General features: G+C 50.8%; 1 long non-coding RNA gene across 2 annotated transcripts; it reads right to left on the bottom strand.

The window, feature by feature from the left end:
- Positions 1–19,082: 19,082 nt before the first annotated feature.
- On the bottom strand, positions 19,083–24,861 carry LOC144303421 (uncharacterized). 2 transcript variants are annotated; one of them, XR_013370482.1, is made up of 4 exons: positions 23,877–24,861; positions 23,067–23,293; positions 21,818–22,916; positions 19,083–20,675 (listed from the first exon to the last, which is right to left on the bottom strand). It is a non-coding gene; the product is annotated as an uncharacterized LOC144303421 (long non-coding RNA). The 2 variants fall into 2 exon arrangements; XR_013370481.1 differs by having other exon boundaries at positions 23,067–24,861.
- Positions 24,862–25,096: the final 235 nt, after the last annotated feature.

Genomic DNA, 25,096 nt, shown 5'->3' with positions numbered 1-25,096 from the left:
CCGCCCCGAGCCTGACAGCGCCCACGGCCCGCTGTGGGGCCCGCGTTGCGCCGCGGGCACGGATACGAGCGAGCACCCGCACACGCCCGCGCGCGCGCACACACACACACACACACGCGCGCGCGCGGGTTACACAAACCACGGGCAAGCGGCGCGAGGGCTCCGTGGACCCACTGAGGCTTGGATGCAAACGCGGCGCTTCGCCTCTCCCTGGCGTGTGCGCAAACTTGCAAACACGCATTGCGCTTTAGAGTTGGTGCAAACCCCCCATCCCCGGGAAGGCTAATTTAAAAAAAAAAAGGGTGTGCGTGAGTGCCTTCCCGGCTGGAGTCCCTGGGGAGAAGGGGGGGAGGCTGATTTGTTGGGGTAGCGGGATCCTCCGGGATGGCACGAGGTCTCCGCACCCCCATGCGCAGTCGGGGGTCGCTGCGCCGGGCCACGGGGGCGACGCGGGGCGCTGGGCGCACGGGGGCACCGGGCTTGCCCGGGGTAGGGAGTTGCAGGGGGTGGGGTAAGAGGCGGGGAATGTCTCCTCTCCGGCTCCTCGCGGTCGCCCCGGCCCTCCCTCGGAGCTAGGCGGACCGCCAGCCGTCCCGGGCCCCCTCGAGGCCGGGCGCTTCCTCCTCCCCTTTCCCCAAATTGATTCTCCGCACCCCCGAGCGGGATGTGGATAGGGGTCGTGCTTCCCCCGCCCCGCGACATCTCCCCCCAGGGAAATACGAGTGAGTTGGGGGCAGGGCAGGGTCCCGCCCCACCCGGCCCTGGGGGGGCTGGGGGGCGCGGCGGCGGCAGCGGCCGCCCGGCGCGGGAAGGGTTAAGGCCGCTCCTGCCCCTGGAGCCGGCGCGGCGGGGTACCTCCTCGGGCGCGCTCGCTCGTCCGAGGGTGGCAAAAGTTCAAGCTTGTAAAGTCGGGATTGGTCCCGCGCGGAGGGAAAAAAGGCCTGGTCCCCCCCTCCCCCCCCGGGCGCGGCGCCGATTGGTCCGGCCGCGGGGCGGGCACCGCCCTCTCCCCCGAAGCGCGGCGGCCCCGCCCCCGGCGCGGCGCCCCGCCCCTTTCCGGGCAGCAGCCCGGCCCCGCACTGAATGAAAGAAATTCCGCTACTCTCATTGGCCCGGGGCTGGGCGCCGGGCCCCGGCGGGGGCCGCTGGGGCGCGGGCGCGCGGGTCGCCCCCGGGTGCCCACGTGTGGGCCTGGCCCTTGCACTGTGCGGCCCTGCGAGGACCCCGCGGGGCGCGAAGTCCGCGTGAGCGCGGGGGGAAGGGCGGTGTGTGCAGGAAGGACTCAGAACCATTTGCTAAGTTTTTACCTGCAGCCAGGTGCTGTGCGCGCTGCGTGGTGCTCATGAAAGGAAGACCGGGCCCAGAAGCTTCCTCACCCCCATCCCCTAACCGCTCTGGCCAAATCAAAAGAGCTGTCAGCTTCTTGTTTGAAAAAATGACGATGCCTGCCCTGCGTTCTTCACTGGACCGTGAAGATCCCAGGAGATAGTACATGTTAAGCGCGCAAATCGCAAGTCAATGGCAAGATGGATTTTCGCAAGAGACTCCAACACTTGCGTAATCAGCACCCAGGAGCCCCTCTCCTGTTTCCTTTCGGGTCATTTCTCAACCCCCGGGGTGGGTGCGGGGCGGGGAGGAAATACTAAGAGACACTCAAGGCAATGCAAAGTATTTTCTTTTACCAGGGTAGTTGCTGGTTTGGCTGGGGATTGCAGCAACCGTAGTTCCCGCCTACTGACTGCTTACTGTGGGCAAGGCAATGTTTCAGGCCTTGTAAGGATTCAGTCATTGGAGTCCCACAACAATCCTGATGGGTTCTATTATCATTTTCATTTTACAGATGAGGAAACTGAGGCACGGGAACTCGCCATTTAATTTGCCACTGACGTGAAGATAGTGTTGAGAGTGCTAAAATGCTGAAACCAGACCCGGCATAAACCAGTATGAATGCTCACCCCCAACAGCTAGAAAGTGGTGTGTGGGTCTGTGTTGCCAAAGCACGACCTTCCAGGGCAGTCACTTTCAAAATGTGGTCCATTGGACTTATTGAATCAAAGTATTGTGGGGTGAGGCCCCAAATGCAACTTGACACTTTGGGGGTAGGTATGGTTGTTGCCACGATTTTACAGATAAGGACACAGAGGCATAGAGGCTTCAATTTGCACAAGATTTTAGTTTGCTGCAGAGGCAGAATTTGAACCCAGCCAGCTGGGGGCAGGGGATATGGTGCAGGTATGTGGGAAGCAAAAGTAACAGGGGCAGCAGGCTGGCGATGGGTTACCTTCTTAGGAAAGGCTACCTTCTTCTCTGAGCGAGAACTCAAATTTTGGCTTCTGCTCTTGCTCATGCAGAGCTGTGACGTTAGGGGTGGGGTGCCATGAGGTACCTGCTGGATGCCACGTGAGGAGCCCTGAAACCAGAGTCTGGTAGGCCTGAGTTCAGTACTGACCTTTCTAAACCTCCCTCGGCTCTCTGAGCCTCTGAGTTCTCATCTGTAAAATGGGACTAGGAATCACGCTTGGGGCCATTATCAAAATTAAATGACATGAGAAAGACGCCTCATTATAGGAAGATGCCTCTTAGCAGAGTAGTATCCAGAAGGGAAAGGCAGTGACCATCAGTTCCACTGTCCTTGGATTTCCAGGGCCCATCCCGCAGAGCACCGGCGTGCACAGTGACCACTAGAGGGTGTGTGAGGGAGGGCCCAGCAGGACAGAGCTGTGAGCTGCAGCCTAAGGGCACCCTTCTAGACTGCCCTGGGGAAAACAAGCTCCAGTTCCATGGGGGTATAGGAGAGGAGGCAAGGGGGACCCCAGCTGCTGCTCCTCAGCTCTCTGCAGCCACCTCTCTCACAAAGTAACTCACAGAGAATAAGTCCTAACCTCTCAGCTTCAAATCTGCTCCCTTCCCATGATCCTGGTATTTTCCCAAAGTACCCGGTGCTTTCTCTCTATAGTCCTTCTCACAATTCATAACCACCTAATTCCGTGTCCATTCTCTGCCTCTGGAACATGAGCCCCACGTGGGGAGAGATAGTGAAGCTATTAGGCCCCAGCCACCTGCAGCAGTGCTGAGGGACTGAGTCAGAAACAGGCCATATGAGAACACCCTGTGCCATCAAAGAAGGTAATTCACACAAGACAGCACCTGCCCGATTCCTTCTCACCAGTCCCTAGCTCAACACCTGCCCTGTAGTAGGCAGTCGGTAAGAATTCGTGGGGTGGGTTGAATTCAAATCTCTCGCTTCGCCAAGCTTCGTGCTCATCGTCATACTGTGTCAAACATCCATATGCACTATCTTGTCAAATCCACCCCAAAAAAATGATACAGTGAAGAAGTAATCATTCTTACTAGACCTGTTTTTTTAGAGAAGGAAACAGAGAGCATAAGTAATTTGTCTCTGGTCACACAGTCCATTATGTGGCAGACTGGGGACTTGAACCTGGGGCTGCTTAAGCTGAATCTTCATCCTCTTAGTACCTGGTCCTGGAAAAGAACATGTGGTCCTTTGCCCTTGGAAAGTTTCCATATTAGCTGGGAAGGCACAAGGCATGAAACAGCAGAAATCACACAAGGCAGCACTTGCTTCTTGGTGGCGGGAAGAGGCAAGCTCTAGGGGCGACTGCTTATGAACAGAAGCATCGCAGAGAGAGTCTGGGCAACCTCCTGCTATAGTCAGATGGATTTGCAAGGTGAATGATGCGTCCTCTCCCACTTCGCCTGGGAGAGTGACGGATAGACCAAGCCCCCACTTATTAACTTTCATAATGAGAGAACAACTGTAGGCCTGACTGGCTAAGTAGTATTTTCTGCTCCTTTGGAAGGTAAATCTACTTGGCCAACATGGCCCCTAATGGGGCAGTCAGGGCACCTGTAGATGGTAGACAACCTTTCCGAGGCTTTGGTGATTGCTATGGACCCTCTTTGAAAAATGCACATGTACAAGAGTGGAACTTTGTGTTTATTCGTTCAACACATCCTTCCCATGGGGTGCCAGGCCATGTTATGAGCGCGGGATCCTGCTGTAAACAAAATACAAAAAATTCCTAAGCTCATAGAGTCTAGTGGGAGGACAGACCATAAGCAAAATAACCAGGTATATGGTATATTGGGAGGTAAATGTGCCAACATTAAAAATAAAGCAGAGAAGAGGAGAGAGGAATACCAAGAGAGGGTAGGTGTGGTTCAGAGAACGTGGTCAGGAAACACTTCCCTGGGAAGGTGACATTTGAACAAAGTCTTGATGGTGGCTGGGGAACCCCTATGTCACTACTTATGAGAAAGAATGTTCTAGGTACAGAGAACACCAAGTACAAGGTTCTGGAGGTGGGAATGTGCCTGGCGTGCTCCAGGACCCTCAAAGAGGTGATACTATGTGAGAAATACTGGGGGGACAGGTTGAAGGGTCACACAGGCCATCGTCAGGTCTTTGGCTAGTCCTGGTGAGCAAGTGGAGCACCCCTGGAGGTTCTGAGAAGGGGGTGGGGGGGGCATGGGCGGCCTTATTTTAGATGGCTCCCTCTAGTGGCCGTGTTGAGACTAGACTGCAGGGGACAGAGCTGGGTACAGGGACCAGTGGGTAATTGTTGCAGTGGTCCGGAGGAGACCACCCTGGCTTGAGGACCGGTGGTTGGGTCCTGAACAGATCTGAAGATAGAACCAGAGGATCCCTGAGTGGCTCAGCGGTTTGAAGATAGAACCACCATGATTTGCTGTTATATATCTGAGTGTGTGAGGACATCTCAACGGTGAACACATCTGTTGACACTTAATGTTAAAAATCAATTCGCTCTTACTTGGCCTTCTCATAAGCAATAACATCCACAGAGTCACATATGTGCTAGTTATATTTATCATTTTAAAATAAGTACATAAGGGGCACGTGGTGCCTCAGTGGTTGAGCATCTGCCTTTGGCTCAGGTTGTGATCCGGGGTCCTGGGATCAAGTCCCTCATCAGGCTCCCCACAGGGCACCTGCTTCTCACTTCTCCCTCTGGCTATGTCTCTGCTTCTCTCTGTGTGTCTCTCATGAATAAATAAATTTAAAAATAAAGACATAAAATATGTTTGTGCATCACTTAAAATTAGCCCAGGGACTACCTGGATACCTGCAATGCTGGGAACACTGATTTAACCAATCGCCAATCTCACCCACTTTCAGGATCTTTTGCTTGTTTATTTGCTTGCTTTTTTACTACTTTTTTTTTTTCTTTTTTACTACTTTCTTGCAGAAAAAAAATGATTTTTTTTTCCTGGTCCTGTCTACAATTATGGGACCCATTACCAGAGACCCAATGCATTAAATGCTGGTTTATCTCTGGCCACTCCAGGCAACCTCTGCTTGGGCAGTAGAAAAGTGGTTCTTCACCATTACTTTGTTCAACCCAATAGACCTGGATTCAAATCCTGTTTAGCCACCTCTTAGCTGTGTGGCCTTGGGCAACTTCTTTTAACTCCTTTGGTAACCCCTACAACCAGGTGGGTGCCATCTTCATTCCCAGGTTATAGATTCCAGATGGAAAGCCTGAGACATAACCTGGAATAAAAATATTGGGAAACAGTTCTGAAGATTAAAATTCTTTGCACTATGTCTGGCACCTAACAAATGCTGAGTAAATGATAGTAGCTGAAATGAGCACGGAGTCGATCTCTACCAGGGTGAGCCTGGGTGCGCAGGGTTGTTAAAACTAGCCTCTGGGAGACTCAGTTTCCTCATCTATAAAGTGGACCTACTTGGCCCGAGGTGGGAACGAGATGAATTAAGTTCTGTGGCACAGTAGGACTCAGCAGCCCACCATGAGAAGTGACCGGGAGAAGGAAGGTCGGCTGTGTAAGGGAACCAAGAGAACCCCCTATGGATCACACCCTCCACTCTCCAAGCAGCCTTTCACAAGTACAGAGCAGAAAGTGGCAGGGATAAGGGATGGCTGGGGAGATTACCCAGTACCCGGGAAGGAGGGTTACTCACTCAAGGTCACAGGGCCAGTTGCAGGGAAGCCAGGAATCCAGCCAAGGTTCTGATTCCTTGAGCTCCTTGCTCCTTCTCCCAGTGCTTACGGCCGTCTCAGCCCAAGTGCCCAGAGGATGTGGTGCAGGAAGTAGGAAGGCAGGCTCCGAGGTCAGATTGCTTGGGTTCGAATTCTGTTTCTGCCCCTGACACAGGGCCTTGTCACTTTACCTATGCTCGCTGAATTTCAGCTCCTCCTCTGTAATGATTGTACCTGTCTCATAGGGGCTGTTGTACTCACTGAGATTATTATGCAAAGCATTTAAAGTTTTTGTTTGTTTTTGTTTTTATTTTTTTTTTATTTATAATAGTCACAGAGAGAGAGAGAGAGAGAGAGGCAGAGACACAGGCAGAGGGAGAAGCAGGCTCCATGCACCGGGAGCCCGACATGGGATTCAATCCCGGGTCTCCAGGATCGCGCCCTGGGCCAAAGGCAGGCGCCAAACCGCTGTGCCACCCAGGGATCCCCTATGCAAAGCATTTAGAGCTGCTACTCTCATTTGGCTCCACATGGATGATGCAGGAGAGGGCAGCGCTCTGCACATTACCAGCTTTCAGAAATACAGAATGAATGAATGGATGGACGGATGGAGGCATGAATGAGTGAAGTGCAGCAACTCTCACACGATTGTTAAGAGGGCTGGAGGCAGTTGTGCAGAGGTCGGGGTGAGGACTGTGGATTTCCTGTGGGGCAGCAGGCTAACCCCCACCCAGTAGCTAACCCACACATCCTTCTCAAGCTGGGTGGGGGTGGTGGCCTCTTGAAGTCAAAGAGTTCATTTGACTCAACGACGATGGAGAAAGGGCCTCTGGTTGGCTCAGTCAGTTAAGCATCCAGCTCTTGATCTCAGCTCAGGTCTCCATCTCAGGTTTGTGAATTCAAGTCCCATGTTGGGCTTCAAGCTGGGTGTGGAGCCTACTTTAAAAAATATATATGTTGGGGATCCCTGGGTGGCTCAGCAGTTTAGCGCCTGCCTTTGGCCCGGGGCGCGATCCTGGAGACCCGGGATCGAATCCCACGTCGGGCTCCCGGTGCATGGAGCCTGCTTCTCCCTCTGCCTGTGTCTCTGCCTCTCTCTCTCTCTCTCTCTCTGTGACTATCATAAATAAATAAAAATTTTAAAAAATATATGTTGGAGAAATTTATTTTTATATTGTAATATAGTCCATGTTTAATATTAAAGCTAACCCAGATATATCAAGGAATAGAATGCAGGGGTCCCATGAGCTTTTGACAGAGAAGGGAGACTTCCGATGAACGGCATCAGACCGTTGCCCCAGGCTTAACCCTGGGCCTCCTGGATGTGGCTCACCCCCTCAGCCTTCAGGGGAATATAGGGACCCTCACTGGAGAGACAACACCCACAGACAACAATGTGGCTCATTTTACTTCAACAGGTTTCTACTGGGCATTTGCTAGAGGCCAAAGGTATTTTGTGAACATACATACAGTTATGTAATGCCCCTCGGGGACTGGGAACTTATTCAAAGAAATGTCTGCGTTCAGCAATTCCTCTACACCACCATGGCCAGGGAGAGCCTTCTAGCATTCCTCTCTGATCCTGAGGCTCCCAGATTGAAAACCCTTTAATGGATCCTCATGACCAGAGCATTCAAAAGGACCTTCTAGACCCTGCCGGCTGCAGGTCCCATCTCACATCCCCCTCCCACCAAAGGGACCCTGACCATGAGAGGGACTGCTCCTCGAACCGCCCCAAAGTTCCCCTGTGTCCTGCTCTCTGACATCCAATCTTCACACATGCTGATCCTTCTGCCTGGAATGACCTTCCTTCTCTGAACAAACGTTCTCTCTCTCTCTCTCTCTCTCTCTCTCTTTCTCTCTCCCCAGTGAGAGGGCCAAGGCTATCTTCCTTGCACTGTCCTAGCGTTTTTACATCCCTCCTTCCTGGGCCAAGAGTGATTTGTCCACACCTGAGAGCCCCTTGAGAGCTCAGCCTGAGTGCTCCTCATCTCTCGACCCCTCATCTAGCACCCAGGAGGTGCTAGAAACTGGGAAGTGGGGATTTCATTTTTGATAGATACAACGGTCCCAACTTGTCTCCCTAGAGCCATGCCCACACCTGCTGACACTACTGCTCCACTTTCTACAGATACCATACAGATGTGCTTGCACGGGAGTGAAATGATGTATACGCACAGTTACATATGCATAACTTACAGTGGGGGATTATGCTCTATAAGGTCACTTTATAAGAAAGAGATTGAACAACCCTAACTTTATCTGTAGAGGATCTAGTTAAGTAATAATGGAAATCACCCAGTTGTGGAAAAGAGGCCATTTTCAGTATGAAAAAATCAAGATAGCAAATGATGCACAACAATGTGGGCAAGGGGCACCTGGGTGGCTCAGTGAGAGTCTGCCTTAGGCTCAGGTCTTGAGATCAAGTCCTGCCAGGGAGCCTGCTTCTCCCTCTGCCTATATCTCTGCCTCTCTCTCTGTCTCTCATGAATAAATAAATAAAGTCTTAAAAAAAAAACAAAAACAATGCGGGCAGTATGCTACAATTTGTGTTTGTTTTTTTTTTTTTTAAGTCTCATGTGCATACACATAAACTATCTTGGGAAAGAGGCAGGATAAGCGGGTCAAGGCAGTTGTCTGTGGGGTTGGAGAGTTTGGCTGGGGGTGGAAGCCAGGTGAGATGGGGATTATTTTTCAACCCATAACTGTTTGGTTATTTTGTTTGCTTCCTTGCTTGTTTTAACTCATTCTATTAAATAGGTATTGCTTACACATGGTGCAAAATCTAAACAAGGCCAAGGTTCAGTCCAAAAGACATGTCCCTCTTTCTCCTGCTTCTAGCCCTCTTGGTTTGCCCTCTTTGGTACCTTCTGAATCTCTGCAACATGGGCAGAATTAGCCACTCAAAAATAATTAAATCCAGTATTTAAAAAAAAAAAAAACAATCAACTGAATTGGGGCACCTGGGTGGCCCAGTCAGTTAAGTGTCCGACTTTTTTTTTTTTTTAAGATTTTATTTATTTATTTATTCATGAGAGACATAGAGAGAGAGAGAGGCAGAGACATAGACAGGGAGAAGCAGGCTCCATGCAGGGAGCCCGATGTGGGACTCGATCCTGGGACTTGGGGATCAAGCCCTGAGCCAAAGGCAGATGCTCAAATGCTGAGCCACCCAGGTGTCCCAGGTGCCCAACTCTTGATTTCAGCTCAAGGTCGTGATCTCAGGGTTGTGGGATCGTGCTCTGCATCAGGCTCACACTCAGCGCAGAGTCTGCCTGAGTTCTCTCTCTCCTTTACCCTCTGCTCCTACACACCCCCACCCTCATACATGTGCTCTCTTTCTCTCTAATGAATAAATCTTTTTAAAAACCTGAATTATGAATATTAGTAAACATTGGCTGAAGAAAAGAATAAATCAACAAAAAATGGTTGGCTGTAGAATTCAACATATGAAACCACTCTGTCACCAAAGAGGGCATGACCTAGTTAGTGACAGACAACATGACAAAGCCAAGAAGAGATAAAAGTAAGACTTGACCACCATTGGAGAGCGCATCCTGTCTTGTCTTGCCCTTGCCTTTCTATGTAATATCTACTCTTCCCAGGCCGACCGAGACACACCTGATGGCACACAGCAGGTGTGTGATAAACATCTCTGGCCTCAATGCCCACTGGCACCAGCCATGCTCGGTCGGGGAAGGGGCTGAGGGGCACAGTGGCCAACGCCTGCCTTCCAGAGCCCAGGACTGTGTGCAGAGCTGCATTCCAACTTCCGTAGGCCCTGGACACTTCCACCTTCATTAGTCATTTCTTCCTTTAAAAAAAAAAAAATGAAGAAGTATATTTTACAAGTGTATTGGTATAAAGACAAATGTAATCCAGGCTAGATTCGTTGTTATATATTTATTATGCATCATTTTTTTTCTTCTGAATTCAGACAAAACTCAAAATTAAGAGGTCACCTGGGTGGCTCAGTTGGTTGAGTGGCTGCCTTCGGCTCAGGCCGTGATCCTGGGGTTCTGGGATCGATCCCCGTGTTGGGCTCCCTTTCAGTGGGGAGTCTGTCCCTCTCCCTCTGCCCTTCCTCACCCCTGCTTATTCTCTCTTAAACAAATAAAATATTCTTTAAAAAAGAAATAAAAATTAAAACATCCAAACGTCCCTTAAAATTATTGTGGCCCCTAGGTCCTGTATCTGCTGTGCCTAAAGGATAAAGATGGCCCTGGGCCTGTGCCCTAGGCATAGCTGGTGGTCAGTAAGCAGGCACTGCTTCCAGGACAGTCAGGCCAGGCAAAGCCACAGCTCCAGCCTCACCACCAGGGCTCTGAAAGCAATCACTAAGGTTTCCTGAGTTCAGCGTCCTCCCTGCGAACATGCAGCACAGCCATGAGGATTAGGTGCTTGATAATCACCTGATATTACTGGTTGATTTGTCCCCAGGATGGAGGAAGACCCCTGGAGGTGGCCTCAAGGACACGGACCACAGCCAGATAAAGACAGCTTAAAATTCTGAGTCAGATCTCTCTGCTCAGGGGTCTTCAGCACCGACTATGCATTAGGATCATCTGGGAGCTTGAAAAAAATACTAAAGCCACTAAAGCCTGGTCCCCCACCCTCTGACCAATTAAATCAAAATATCTGATGGGAGTCCAGGGCTAGTTTTCAGTTTTCAGCTTCCCCGGGTAACTCTAACAGGGGGCGAGGCTGAGCATCCCACCTGTGGGATGGGAGCTGGGGGACACTCTATCTTGTCTAGTAGATGACTTTTCAGCCTGTCAACATCTAAGACCACGAACCCTTAGTGGCTGCCAGAGGCAGTGGGGCAAACATCACTTTTCTTAAAAAGTGCAGCTTTTTGTGCAGCTTTAGATCGTAGCCAGCCTGGATTCACCCTTGGGTGCCACTCCCGGCCCAGAATCTTGCTGGACAGACACACTGACATAAAAGGTCCAGAGGATGCCTCCCACCTAAGACCCAGGGACCTTCCCAGAAAGCACTGAGTGGGCTTCTCCAAGGGTTGGCGGGGGCCCCTCCACCTGGAGATCCCGTGCAGTTAACCTGTCGTCCTGGGCCACTGAATCAGCATCTCTGGGTCAGGTCAGAAGCTGCATTTGTTACATGCTTCTGATGGGATTCCCATGCACAGGAACATTTCTGAGTTAGCTCTACATCTTGGTTTGCGAGGGGGGTTACACGATGTGCACATGTGTAAAAAATCATGAAAGTCGGCACGTAAGGGGCACCTGACAAATATAAACACTGGGGCACCTGGATGGCTCAGTCGGTTAAGTGTATGACTCTTGGTTTTTGACTCAGGTTGCGATCTCAGGGGTCGTGAGATTGAGCCCTGTATCAGGGTCCCCACTCAGTGGCACATTGGCTTGAGGTTCTCTCCCTCTCTCTATGCCCCTCCCCTCGCTTGCTCTCTCTCTCTTTCTCTCTCAAATAAATAAAATCTTTTAAAAATCAATCAATCAAGAAAAAGAGAACCAGCCTACCATGTGTCTGGAGCTTTGGAAGGAGAATCAGGCGAAGCTGCCGGGAGGAGGAGCTCTTTGAGCTAGGCCTAGACACGGAGAGGAGTGGGGAACAGGGCAGAGGGAGTTGGGAGGCCCATGAGGAAGGGACTTGTGGCCATAGCAGTGAGGGTGGCAGGTAGGAACAGAGACAGGGGGTTGGTTCTGGAGCCTTGTGAGGCAGCAGCCTCACCCCCACCCACAGGTCTTTGGAGGCCCACAGGCTGCTGTGGTCAGCATAGGTAGCCCATGTAAACTCCCAACTTGCCTCCAAGTGCACCCAGGTCATTCTCCCCAACAAGACGGCATTGTTTGGGGTTCCAATGCAGGGCAAGAAAAACAGAGAGCCCAATTGTCCCTGTCATAATGGGTATATAATTTATAATAATGTCAGCTATTAAAGGATTTTTAGTAATTAACTGACAGTGGTGTGCTATTTCACTGCATTTTTGCCTGCCATAATGATCTTGAACTTTGCAAGACGGTTTTGAACTTGCTCAAAATAAGCCCCGAATACAAAGAAGGGCAACATCATTCCAAATAAAGGGTGAGAGGGGTTGGACAAAATGGGGCTGTTCTCCTCTCAGAGAGAGAGGGGTGAGCTGTGCAGAACCAGGGAGATCTGAGGCCCACTGTCTTCCCAGGGAGCTGTACAACCGGTAAAATGCCTGCCAGGCCAGAGTGGTGAGCAAAAGCAAGTCAGCTGTTTCTTTTCTTTTTTTTTTTTTTTTAAGATTTTATTTATTTATTCATGAGAGACACACACAGAGAGAGAGGCAGAGACACAGGCAGAGGGAGAAGCAGGCTCCATGCAGGAAGCCTGACATGGGACTCGATCCCAGGTCTCCAGGATCATGCTCTGGGCCGAAGGCGGCGCTAAACCACTGAGCCACAGGGCTGTCCAAGTCAGCTGTTTCTTAATAGTGTTAAGTTGATTTTTTTCAATACACCTTGTTTGCATGATACATAGCTAGGAATATTTTTCTCTTCCCCAAAGAAATATGCTTCCACTCTCATTTTGCTTGAAACATGTGTCTCTGTTGGTATATCTTTTGCTCTTTTGATTTCTAATAGAGACATGGGAATATTTCTTTTTCTTATTAATTCCACTAAGAAAGATAAAGCCAGCACAAGCCCAGTGATAAATAGCAACTGACATTGAGTGGGGTAGGAAGCATTAGGGGGCGGTGGGGTCTGTGGCAAATTGGGAGAGCCCAGTGTAAGCAAAGGATTTGTTCTTCTGGTCCAGGCAATCAGGACTGTAAACCCCTGGCAGAGACTCGTAGGTGCCTATGGCAACCTCAGCTCTTTCTCTTTAATAGTAGAATGAGGATTTATTTTCAGCTGGGCAAATTTTATCCCAAGACTACCTTGGCCTGAGCATAGTCACGTGACTACCTCCATCCTCCCTTGCACTTGGTATAGCCAGATGACTATTTCTGGCAGATAACGTGTGAGTAGAAGCTTTGTGCAGAGATTCTGGAAAGGCAGTAGAAAGAGAGCCAACTCAGCCTAGAGTATGAACATGTGGGCTAGAAGCCATCATGGACCATGAAGCAATCTTTGCAAGTGGGAGTGACACACTGTAGACAACAGAGCAGAGAGGAAAAGGAGCCTGAGCCCCTAATATTAAATCCACAGCCCCGGTTCTGGGTTGCCTATTTATCTCCAGGCTTCTTGCATGTAAGAAATATCTATCTTACTTTAGCTTCTGTTATTTTGAGTTTTCCTGTTACAATCCACCCAACTTAATCCTAATTAATATACCTGGGCACCCTATTACCAAAGAGTCCAATTTTCCAAATTTAGCCAGGATTATACAGATTCATCTATGACATTATCTTAATATCATATAGGTTAGAAAACTTATAAAAATATTTAAAATGCGAACAGGCCAAACAAGCCATATCTGAGCTGCATTCAGCCCAAGGGCCCTCTGACCTATATACCACTGATGGTAGGGGTCAGGATTGCTGACACACTGCCCATCCTCTTTTCTGGGAACAGAGGATTGGGTTTCTCCATCAGTTTGACTCAAGTGTGGCCATGTGATTTGCTTTGGCCAATAAAATATGAGCAGATGTGAAGTGAACCACTTCTGGGAAGGTGACTTAAGAGCCAGTGTGGGATCTACCACATTTTGTGGGCCTTGCTGCTATCATTATAGAAGCATGTCCACATAGAGCTTCCTTCAGCTAAATCTTTGAGTGATTTTGAATAACTCACCGTGTAGTACATAAACAAGAAATAAACATGGTTGTTATAAAACCCCTGGGATTGGAGGGGGTTGGTTGTTACCACTGGCATTACCTAGCCTCTCCTGACTCATCTGCATCCTAGGTATTGATCCTTGGAATTTGACAAAGCCCTCCATTAGTCTGTCTCCCTGTGGGTGAAATCCCTGTCTTTCTAACCCTCTCATTCTTATTTTTCCCGTTTATTCTTTCATTCATTCAGACATCAAACACGTGGAGGGGGGCCCTTTTGTGTGGCAGGTCAAGTCACTGCTATCTGGGAGCTCACATCCTTCCTTTGATTGGGTTCTCTCACCGATATCTCTTTGGACCCTTCCCAACCTCTCTCACATCCAACCCAGCAGTCGAAAGGAATAGGTAGAGGGGTGGTAGTCTTTGCAGGACAGCTTCTCAGGTCTAGGATTCATGTAAGGGTTGTTCGTTGTTCTCTTCTTCTATCTAATTCAACCCTTACCACCTCCAGTGAGAAAACCAAGGCTCCGGTTAACTAATTTGCTCAAAGTCACACAGTTAGAAAGCAGTAGATGTAGACTTGAAGCTGGTTATGACAATCTGCAAGGCTATTGCACCTGCCTCCACGGATATGTGTCTGCTGCAGTCAGTGCTGGAACAGAAGTCATCTGTAGCAACGGGGCAGCACTGCAGAGCAGAGCCCATTGCCTCCTTCTGACTCTTTTCCTCACAGATTGAAAAAGTATTTGCAATTCTGCATTGAATCTGCTGCAGTCAGCAGTGGGAAAGAGGAAGGCTTGGCCTGCAAGCTCTGAGAAGCAAGAGGGTTTGCACATGGGCTTAGAGATAATGCGGGAACAGCTCTGTCCTTTAGGACACCTTGAGCTGCAAGTAATGGGAAATCCAACTCAAAGTGGTTCTGATAAGAAAAACTTTTATTATTTCATGAAAAAAAAAAAAGAAAGAAAGAACCTCAGAGATAGAACCCCTGATAGGTTCTCAGAGCAGTTCCACGAAGTCATCAAGGACCCAGTTCTTTCCCTCTCTTTCCTTTTCCATCCTCAATGGATTGGTTTTGACTTGGGATGGCTCCCCCACCATGACAGGATAGCTGCTGCAGTTCTAGGCATCACAGCAGACATAAAGAAGAACAGCTCTCCTTCCTTCTCCTTTCTAAAAGTCAAGAACCCTCTCCCAAGAATATCCTAGCAGATATCCCCTCAAATCTCCTTTGCCAGAACAGGGCCACCGATTGACTTAAGCTGCAGAAGTTTCATCTGGTAGGTGGTTAGGTATCTTCCATTCACCTGCTCCCCCCACCCCCCGCATCTTGGGAGCCTGGTGCGCAGGGGCTGCATCAACGCACAACTTTGCTGTTGGCCTCAGGTTGGACTCAACTAGTGGGGGACACCAGGAAGTTCTCCCAGGCAGGACAAAGGAGTGGTCGGAGTGCTTCTTCCCATGTCCTCCCTCCCGGGTTGCCACGTATCATCTGCATCTTCTACCGGAGGCCCGGCTCCTATAAGGCAGCCCTTTCTGTACACACTCTCTCCTGGTTCTGGTTGCTGCTCCAGTCCTGGAGGACTCCTCCATCCTAGGGGGTAATAACAGCTGCCCCCCATCGCTAGCCCAGGCTCATTCACCACTCCTGGGCAATGCCCAGATCCTTCACACGCCCTTGTCATTAGGCCTCTATCCACCTCTCTCAGTTATCCGTCTGAAGGTGCCATTCTCTATGCTGCCCGAGACCTGATGGTACACTGTGCAGGGGCTAAAGCTCCCTTTGCAGTCTTGAATCATTATCTCCCAAGCCTCTTCAGCACTGAACCCTCAAATCCATCCTGGCTGGCATCTCCCTGTCCCTCATGCTGACTTCCCCATCTTTGTCAACAGCACCATGAACCATTCAGGCTCCCAGAAACAAAACCTGGACTGGCACTCTCCCGTTGCCCTATCCCCAACCCAATCCAGAACAGACTTCACTGATCCTACCTCTACTGGTCTCTCCCATTCCTCACCTTTTCCCAATTTCAGGCCTCCATCACCATTCATCTGCCTTGTGACAGCAGCCTCCTAGGTGAGCCCCCTACCCCTGATGCAGGCCCCTGCCATAAGAAATGTCCCCAACTACAGCTCTGATCACAATCTTATTCTCCCACTAAAACCTGCCCCTATTGCCTGCTGGTAAGATTCCAAATGCCTTAACCTGGCAACAAAACCCTGCATTTTAAGCCCTTACACAGCTTCCCAGCCCCATTTCCTGCTACACATGTGACCCCTGGCTACACAGATTATATCAGTCAGTTACTGCTGGGTACAAAGTTATCCCAAGGCTTTGTGGCTTAAAACAACAACGTATATTCTTGCTACCAAGTCCAAGGTCAGCTAGAACTTTTGCTACCCTGGGCCAGGCACAGCTGATCCTGGCTTGGCCCACCCACATGTCTGCAAGCAGCCAAGGGCTTGGCTAAGGGCTAGCCGGTCTAGGACGGCCTCACTCCCATGTCCAGTGGTTGTCTGGGTGAAAGGAAGTGACTGGGCCACATGTCACTCATCACCCAGCAGACTAGTCTGGTGATGTATTAGTTATCTATAGCTGCATAACGAATTACGCAGCCAAAAGCAACAAACTGGTATCTTCTCACAGTCCCTGGGGGTCAGGAAGCCTAGTGCCACTTTGCTGGATATCTTTGGCTCAAGGATTGTCACAGGGCTACAGTCAAGGTATCAAGTAGGGCTTCTGTCATCTCAAGGCTCCAAGGGCAGATCTACTTTTAAGCTCACTCATGTGGAATTGGGTAGGTTTCAGGTCCTCGCTACCTGCTGGCCAGAGGCATCATTTCCTTGCCAGGTGGGGTCCTCCATAGGCACTTAAAGCTCAGCAGCTGGATTCTCTCAACAGCGAGCCAGCAAGACAGCAAGAAAGGGAAAGCAAGGTAGAAGTCACGTAGTCTTTTTGTAAGCTAATCTCAGAAGAGCCAATACGTCTCTTTTGCTGCGTTCTGTTCATTAGAAGTGAGGCACTAGGTCCAACCAACCCTCAATGGGAGCAGATTACACAGGGCACCCATCTCAGGCGGTGGGGATTACTGGGAGCCATTTCAGAGTCTGTCTGTCACCCCTGAGCTTGGTCATTGCAGGGTTTCAAAAGCCACAAGAGTGAGTGCAGAGGTGTATAAAACCTCCCGTGGCCCAGGCTCAGAATGTGTAGATGTTTGGCAAAGCAAGCCATAGGGCCAAGCGCACAGTTGAGGCATGGGGGAGACGGACTCCATCTCTTGTTGAGGAGAGTCACCCAGTTACAATGCAAAGGGCATATGAGCAAGGATGGAGAATTGTGTCCATTTTTGCAAAGAACCAAACAGACTTCCCCACCATCCTCAAAAATGCTTTGTGCTGGGACGCCTGGGGAGCTCAGCAATTGAGCATCTGCCTTCGGCCCAGGGTATGATCCCGGAGACCCGGGATCAAGTCCCATGTCAGGCTGCCTGCATGAAGCCTGCTTCTCCCTCTGCCTGTCTCTGCCTCTCTCTTTCTGTCTCTTATGAATGAATAAACAAAATCTTTTTTTAAAAAATGCTTTGTGCTTTCTAGCCTCAAGGCCGTTGGGTACAGTTTCTTCTCATACATCTGAGCCCTGCCTCGGCTTGTTATCATTCTGCCAGTCTTCAAGCACCAACTTATACCCTGTATTAGCTTCCTTTTGCTGCGATAACAAATTATCACAAACTTAGCAGCTTTAAACAACTCAAATTTTATTACCTTACAGTGGGTCCACATTGACAAGCCAGGATAATCTCCCCATCTCAGGGTCAGCTGACTAGCAACCTCAAGTCCAGCAGCAAGCACAACCCCCCTGTCCATGTCACCTTACATACTCACAGGTTCTGGGTACTAGCACATGGACGCCTTTGCTGGGGGCCACTGCTCTACCACCCCCTCCCACGGCCGCTGATGGCAACCACATTTTACTGAGCACATACTATGTGCCAGCCAGTGTGCACAGTGCTCCTTTCCCTGAATGATCTCACCCATTCTCACACCCCTTCGAGGAAAGTTCTATCAGTGTTCTCATCTTGCAGACAAGTTAAGCAACTCCCTAAGGCCACCCAGAGAGCACACGCTGGATATTGGAACTTGAATTCAAGTCAGCCGAGCTCTGAAGCCAGAGTCCCAACCACTCACTTATGGGGCCTCCTCTGAAGCCACCAGATCCCTTCAACTAGATGTCCCTCCTCCCCTGTGCTCCCATAGCCGAGGAAGATTGGGCTTCTCTTTGAAGAGATAGTCGTCTGCAGTCTCAGTTTTGGGCAGACCCCTCCCCAACTCGGCTGCCAAAGTCATAATAATAATTATTTAATGAAAATCTGGGGGGAATCCCTGGATGGCTCAGTGGTTTAGCACCGCCTTCAGCCCAGGGCATGGTCCTGGAGACCCAGGATCGAGTCCCACATCAGACTCCCTGCATGGAGCCTGCTTCTCCCTCTGCCTATATCTCTGCCTCTCTCTCTCTCATGAATAAATAAATAAAATATTTAATAAAAAAAAAAAAGAAAAGAAAATCTGCCATGTGCCAGAACCTTCTCACCCAGCATTTCTCACCCCCACTGCCAAGGCAGGCATCATTTCTACTTTCCAGAGGAGGAAACAGAGACTTGGGGGAGGCTTGGCCTCTGGGGTTCATTGGTGTCAGCTCTGGGTATTGACTCCAGGCCTAATCCCAAATCTGCCTCTGTAAACCAGTCCGAAAGCTATCTATCACTAGTGGGCTTTAAGCTGGATGTGCAGCCCTGTGGTTAAATTGCAGATTCTGCAGCCATGCTACTGGGGTTCAAATCCCAGCCTTCCAACTTTCTGCCAGGGTCTACCTCAATTTCCCCATCTGTAAAATGGACATATTGATAGCACCTACCTCATAGGGGTGGTTGGTGAAGAAGAAACAAGCTAACACATCTCATGAGCTTTTGACAGTCACTGCCACACGGTAAGCACTCCAAGTGTTAGCTACTATCGCGGGTTGGCCCGGTCAGGGGCCATGCTGTCGGCCTCTGCTCCTACCTGCCTACGCAGCTCTGTCCTGTGAAACGTCATCACCCCAGACTACCTACACAGAAGGTTCAGGAAGAGCAAAATAGACAATTGTTGAGAAAATGTCTTGTAAACTGTAGAGGGGAGTGACCGCATTGGCTATTACTGACCTTTATGAAGTACTTAACAAGCAGGCCAGAAAACCATAGACCCCCCCCCATCCCCACCCCCCACGCCAGGACCCAGTAAGGCAGCCTTCTCCATGTGGGCCCCAGGGGAGCAGAGGGCCAGCAGCTGTCCTATTTCCTCCTCCCCTCCCCTCGCCCACCTCCCCCCACCATCCATCCTGGGGTGGCCACGGCTGCAGGAATGCGATGGTATCTCAGCAAACAGACAGTCTGTTCCCAGAGGAGCCGGGGCCGCCCCCAGGAGGCCCCACTCTCCCAGCCACAGTAAACACAAGGGTCTGTCCTCATTATCAGCTTGGCTCAGCAGCAGTGGAGACAGTCTGCCCGCTGGAGACTCTCTGCAGAGCGATAAGCTGCTGGGCCCCTTGTTGGCTGTCCTCCTGGGGCTGTAGCCGAGCTGCCCGGGAATAGGAATCTTAGAGCTGGCCTGGCTCGGGGCCTAAATACCTCATCCAGGGGTTGGGGGCTGAGGGTAGGGAGCTGGCTGCCTGTGTACTGAGGACGTCAGTCACTCAAATGAAGGAAGCGAAGGACCAGAGTTGTGCCAAGGAGCCAGGGCACACGGTCTGCAAAGCTCCCCGTTGCTCTCAGAGACTTCTGGATCCATTAATCACAATGCTCTGTGAGCCCACTTCATCATCTTCACAGACTGTACATATTGATGATAGTTCTCCTTCCAGCGTTTGCCAATCCATGCTCCAGTCAATGAATTACCGGTGCAGAAAGCACTTAGCTCTGGGCCCGGTGAGGGCTCAGAGAAGGTTAGCTTGCAGGAGGCAGAGTGGTTGCATTCTCGTAATCACGCAAGTGGTGCAGGCAACCCCCAGTCCCTCAAAGCCAACAGGGCTCACTGCTCTCTGGGACGGTCAGGCTCCAGGTTGGAGGAGTTGGAGGATGCAAGGGGGTGGGCCTTGAGGATTCCCGGGGGAACGGTAGGGGGAACAGCCAGTGCAAAGGCCCCTGCCTGAATTTATGTTCCCTCAGTTTACGCCCTCAATTTCTTGGCTCACCAAGGTGGGAAATGCTGGGGTGAATGGTGTCCCCACTTGATGGTGAAGCAGACTCGAAAGCCCTGGGTGGGTGACATGCCTTGAAGACTACAGCCAGGACATCTCAGCCACAAGCCCTCAGACTCAAAGTCTCCTGAGCTTTTCCCCCCCTGACCTGTGACTGCCCTTGGCTGACCACTGAGGAACTGAGACTGGGTCACTGGTCTGTGTCCTGGATCCTCTCTGCGGGGTCAGGTGGAAGCAGATCAAGATCCTGTGAGCTGGGCAGCCCAGGTGGCTCAGCGGTTTAGCCCCGCCTTCTGCCCGGGGCCTGATCCTGGAGACCCGTGATCGAGTCCCACGTCGGGCTCCCTGCATGGAGCCTGCTTCTCCCTCTGCCTGTGTCTCTGCCTCTCTCTCTCTCTCTCTCTCTCTCTCTCTCTCTCTGTGTGTCTCATGAATAAATAAATAAAATCTTAAAAAAAAAAATCCTAGGAGCTGAAGATTAGCTGACAGCTTCTCCATCGCACCTTGGAAAGCCACAGTGACTGGAACTCCAAATAGCCAGAGGCTGCTGTGGACTTGCAGGGTGAGCACTTGGCTGGGAGTCCAAAAGCCCTGGGTTCCAAGCAACTGCTATTTTCAGGCTAGTGACCTAGGGCTGGGCACTTACCCTCTATGGATTTGGTCCCAAGATCTTTATTTCCTTATCCATTAAATAAATCCCCTCCTCTGCCTTGACTACCTCTTCTGAGAATAGCTAGGGGAATTAAATACAATAGTTAGTGCATATCAAAACCCCTTGGTTTGGGGCTCCTAAGTCAAAAGTCATCTCCTACGGATCAACTGTCTTTCAAACCCCAGACCATCATTCAGTGCCCAGCTCAGATGCCCTCTCCAGGCAGCCCTCCCTGGTTTCTGAGCTGGGCATAATCACAGCCTCTTTGATGCTATCACATCTCACCCGGGGGCATCCTCTCCCTTACATGGGGTCAAAGTTTAGGACTGATTCCTCTTGGCACCCCCAGGCCCCAGCATAGAGTCCAGACACACTAAGTCAATGAATAGGCCACCAAAGTGAAATGCTCACTCTGCCCCCTTCTCTGTCTACAAGCCCTAGACAGCATGCCGCCTCCTCCTCCCCTTCTGTAAAGATCGGAAGAGACTTCTGAGTGGCAATTCTTCCCAAATGCAGCTTCCTTCCTTTGCTGCTCACGTCCTACTCTCAGCTCCAGAGACTCGTATGTTCCCTGGGCCTCCAGGGTTCTCTACTGACTCCTTGGCCTGGTCTTCAGGACCCTTCCCAACCTGGCCTCAGTGTCTGCTTTATTTCTTCTCTGGCCCTAAGAGTGCTCTCTACCAGGGCCTTACTCTCTGTCCTTGACACTCACAGAAACATCTCTGCTCTGAGTCTACAATCCAGCCACCACCACCACCAGCACAGGGACTCCTGCTGTCTCCTACCTTCTCAACACCTACCCCACCACCACCACCACCACCACAGGTTCTCTCTCATAGGCAAGGGACCTACCAGTGGCCTTTGGTTTTCACAAATGGGTCCACCATCACCTTCCCCAACAAACCAGCAGGGCCCCTGAATCTCCCCTCCTCCACATCAACAGGCTCAGTTTCTCAGAATAGCAGAGGGAAGGGACACCCACTGAGCTGGAATTTGGAGCTTACAGAATGACCCCCAAAATGTCTCAGGTTTTCTCCAGGCCAGATCTTCCTCCCCGTGCCCACTGGAGCATTCCCACCTCCACCATCCACAGCTCATCAATCCCACATCACAGGGCGCTCCCTTAGTCCACGGCTGTAGCCTTGGACACAGACATGGCCACGGCCACTCTGCCATCCACCCTTGAGCACCACCCCATCACCACCATATTCCCAGATACGTACTGAGTGTCCTCCTCTATGCCAGGTACCGTTCTAGGCTCCAGGAGGAGTGGGGTGATGCATGGCAGTGAACAAAACAGACATGGTCCCTTTCATTCTAATGAAGGACATGAGGGAAACATAATTAAAATGAGTAAAATACACAGTATTTCAAGTTAGTTTTATTATAGGTAACTTTACTGTCATTGAAAATGAGGCCTTTGGCTAAAAATAGGCGAGTTCCATGAGTGCAGGTTGGAGTTGCTATTTAAACAAGGCAGTCAAGTGGGTCTTTTAAAAAAAAAAAAAAAAAAAGATTCTATTTACTTATTCAAGAGAGACACAGAGAGAGGAGCAGAGACATAGGCAGAGGGACAAGCAGGCTCCATGCAGGGAGCCCAATGAGGGACTAGACCCCAGGACCCCAGGATCACGCCCTGAGCCAAAGGCAGACGCTCAACCACTGAGCCACCCAGGCGTCCCAAGTGGGCCTCCTTGAGAAGGTGACATCTGCTCAAAGAGTTGGAGGATGCAAGGGGGTGGGCCTTGAGGATCCTGGGGGAACAGTAGGGGGAACAGCCAATGCAAAGGCCCCTGCCTGAATTTATGTTCCCTCCCCTGTGCACCCACATTTTTCATCCCCTTGCTTGGCCTTTAACAGGATTCAAGAGTGTTGAGTTCAAGAGGTGTTCGAGAGGACATTGTTTACTTGGTCACCTGTCCTGCTGTGCCAAAGCTCCTTCAGGCAGGGATCCTGTGATGGCCAACTTCACAGTCATCCCACACGCCACCCTGACATGTCCAGAAGCGCACACACCCAGACCCACGCACTCATGCCCAGACACACACACCCACGCTCATACAGAGAGACCCATACACTGCGGCCATAGAGAAGGGCTCGGTTATTGTCTACTGAGACGAGCTGAATGAAGAGTAAATAATAATTAAATGTGCCCAGCCCCACCAAGTTTAAAAAGGTCTCCCTTGTACCTACTCTTTGAGCTGGGAACTGGGTGGTTATTAAAGTGAGGCTCAGGGAGACCAAGGTGAGCAGACTGGTAATTGGCATTTGCAACACTGGAACCCAGCTTTTCTGATTACCACCCAACGTATGATTTCATTTCTGAAAATATAGGTCAGATGTGAATATAGTACAAAATTCAAAATATCCATGGAGGCATAGAAGTGTCTTCTTTTCTCCTCACCCTCCCTTCCCCTTCCCCCCTCCATCCAGCTCCCTCTAGCTTCCTCCTTAGAGTTTGGGGACACTTACCAGTTTATTTCCAACTTGCTTAAATGGGGACTTAGGTTTCCCTCTTTCTGTGAAAAGAATCTGCTTCGCAAATATAGCTGACCGGTTAGAAACAGGCTGGGAGCATTTCTTCTCTGCTCCTAGAACCTGGGCTCTCTGGAGCCAGGCTTGACATCCACTCGGTTTCCCCAAATCCACAAGCCTCTTGGATCCATGACACGGTCACTGCATGTCCTGTATCTTAGTCCCTGGGGAAGATCCACTCCTCATGAGGAACCCAGTGTCCTCAGTGAGAGGAGACAGGGATGGAGCAAGAAGCAGGGAGGAGTAGGAACGGGCTCGGAAGGGGGACTGGGCACAGTAGGAAAACAGCACTGTGCTGGAGTGTCTTTAAAATGGGGACCCCATTTAACGATCTCTGTATTCTTCCCCAGTGATTTTACTGCTGAGGGACTGTAATGTCATCCCATGAAAAGGATGACATTGGAGTCACTGGGTGGACACCCTAGGACAGGGTGCCCCAGACACAGTCAACTACAGTCAACTACAACTGTAGTGTAGGACATGCCTTTCTTTTACTAGGAGCAGATGAAAATGAGTCATTGGAGGGCCCACTGCCAGGAGCTTACAGTCTAGGGGAGGACAGACAGACACATGGACAGATGGGGACACACACACCAGTGGGGAAGGTGCTCAGGAGCCCGGGGGGATTCAAAAGATGGTGTTTCTCCTGGAATGAGTGAGAGAGGGAAGGAATGCACAGGACCCCAGAGAGAGGGGCCAACATACACAAAGAACAGAGATATTTAAGAAATAGTAAGAGGAACTTACCAAAGTGGGCGGCAGAGACCAAACAGGAAGAATCAGTGAGGATCAGAAGTGAAGGGGGTGTGCATGACTTTATCTTCATCTTATAGGTGGACATTTTCAAGCAGAGTCATGGCCAGGTCCCATTTGTGTTTGATGTGGATCTCACCCAGACTGCGAGCACTGCAGAGGATGGGTCGGAGGCAGCGGATTTCAGAGGTTTTGGAAGCAGGAAATATCAAGGCTTGACTAAAGTTAGAGCAAATAGAATGGATTTATAATGCTTTATTTCTTAAATAGGGTGATGGGAACACACTGTCAGTGTTTTTTATATATATATATATATCAGATGGTTCATAATAAAAAGGAAATTTAAAACTAAAGTCAGTGAATACAAGCTCCAGGAGGGTAAAGATAGCGATAGCTAATAATGAAGATTCTTATACACTTAATAATAGTGCCTAGTAGACACTAGTCTTAGGATTTCACACCTACGCATATATTTAATCCTCACAGCCCTGTGAGCAGGTGTTACTACCAAACTACCCATGAGGATAATGAAGTACAGAGAGGTTGGTTATCTTGCCCAAGGTCACCCAGTCAGTAGGGTGTGAAAGCTACTGGGATTCCGAGGTCACATCCTTAACCAGGGCTTCTATGCCACGTGGGTCCTGGTCACCGCAGCAGCCCCAGCCCCGGGCGCACACCAAGTCTACTGGAATTTTTCGTTGCATGAGTGCAGCCCAGAGAGGTTCAGCGAGTTCTTTTCGGTCACACAGTCCTCCAAGAGGAGGCTCCCATGGGAATCTGGTGGGCCAGCTCCTGGTCCAGCGCTCCTTCCCCAACCTGGCCACACCCCTTCCCCTCCCTCCTGTTTGTCGCCAGTCCCCATTCTCAGCTGTCCCAGGGTCACTATGCTGGCAGCAGAGCCTGACTCAGCCAGACCAGCGGAGCCAGGCAGGCGGCCACACTCGCGGCACCGGCTTGAGGACACCACCCAGAGCGAGGCGGGGCCGCATGCGGGGCGGGGGCAGGGCCGGGGTGCACGGGGCGGGGGAAGGGGGCGGGGCCGGAGCTGTGCGGGGCGTGGCCGGGGCGTGGCCTGTGTTGCGTGGGGGCGGGGGCGGGGCTGTACGGGGCGGGGAAGGGGCGGGGCCTGCGCTGCGCGGGGCGGGGCCGGGGCTGCTTCCCCGCAGAGCTGCGGGAAAGCTCCGCCCCCTGCTCGGGCTCGCTGCCCAGCTGTC

This window comes from Canis aureus, chromosome 32 (genome assembly GCF_053574225.1).
Source record: "Canis aureus isolate CA01 chromosome 32, VMU_Caureus_v.1.0, whole genome shotgun sequence".
NCBI lineage: Eukaryota > Metazoa > Chordata > Mammalia > Carnivora > Canidae > Canis > Canis aureus.
This window is presented reverse-complemented; position numbering and strand designations above follow the sequence as displayed.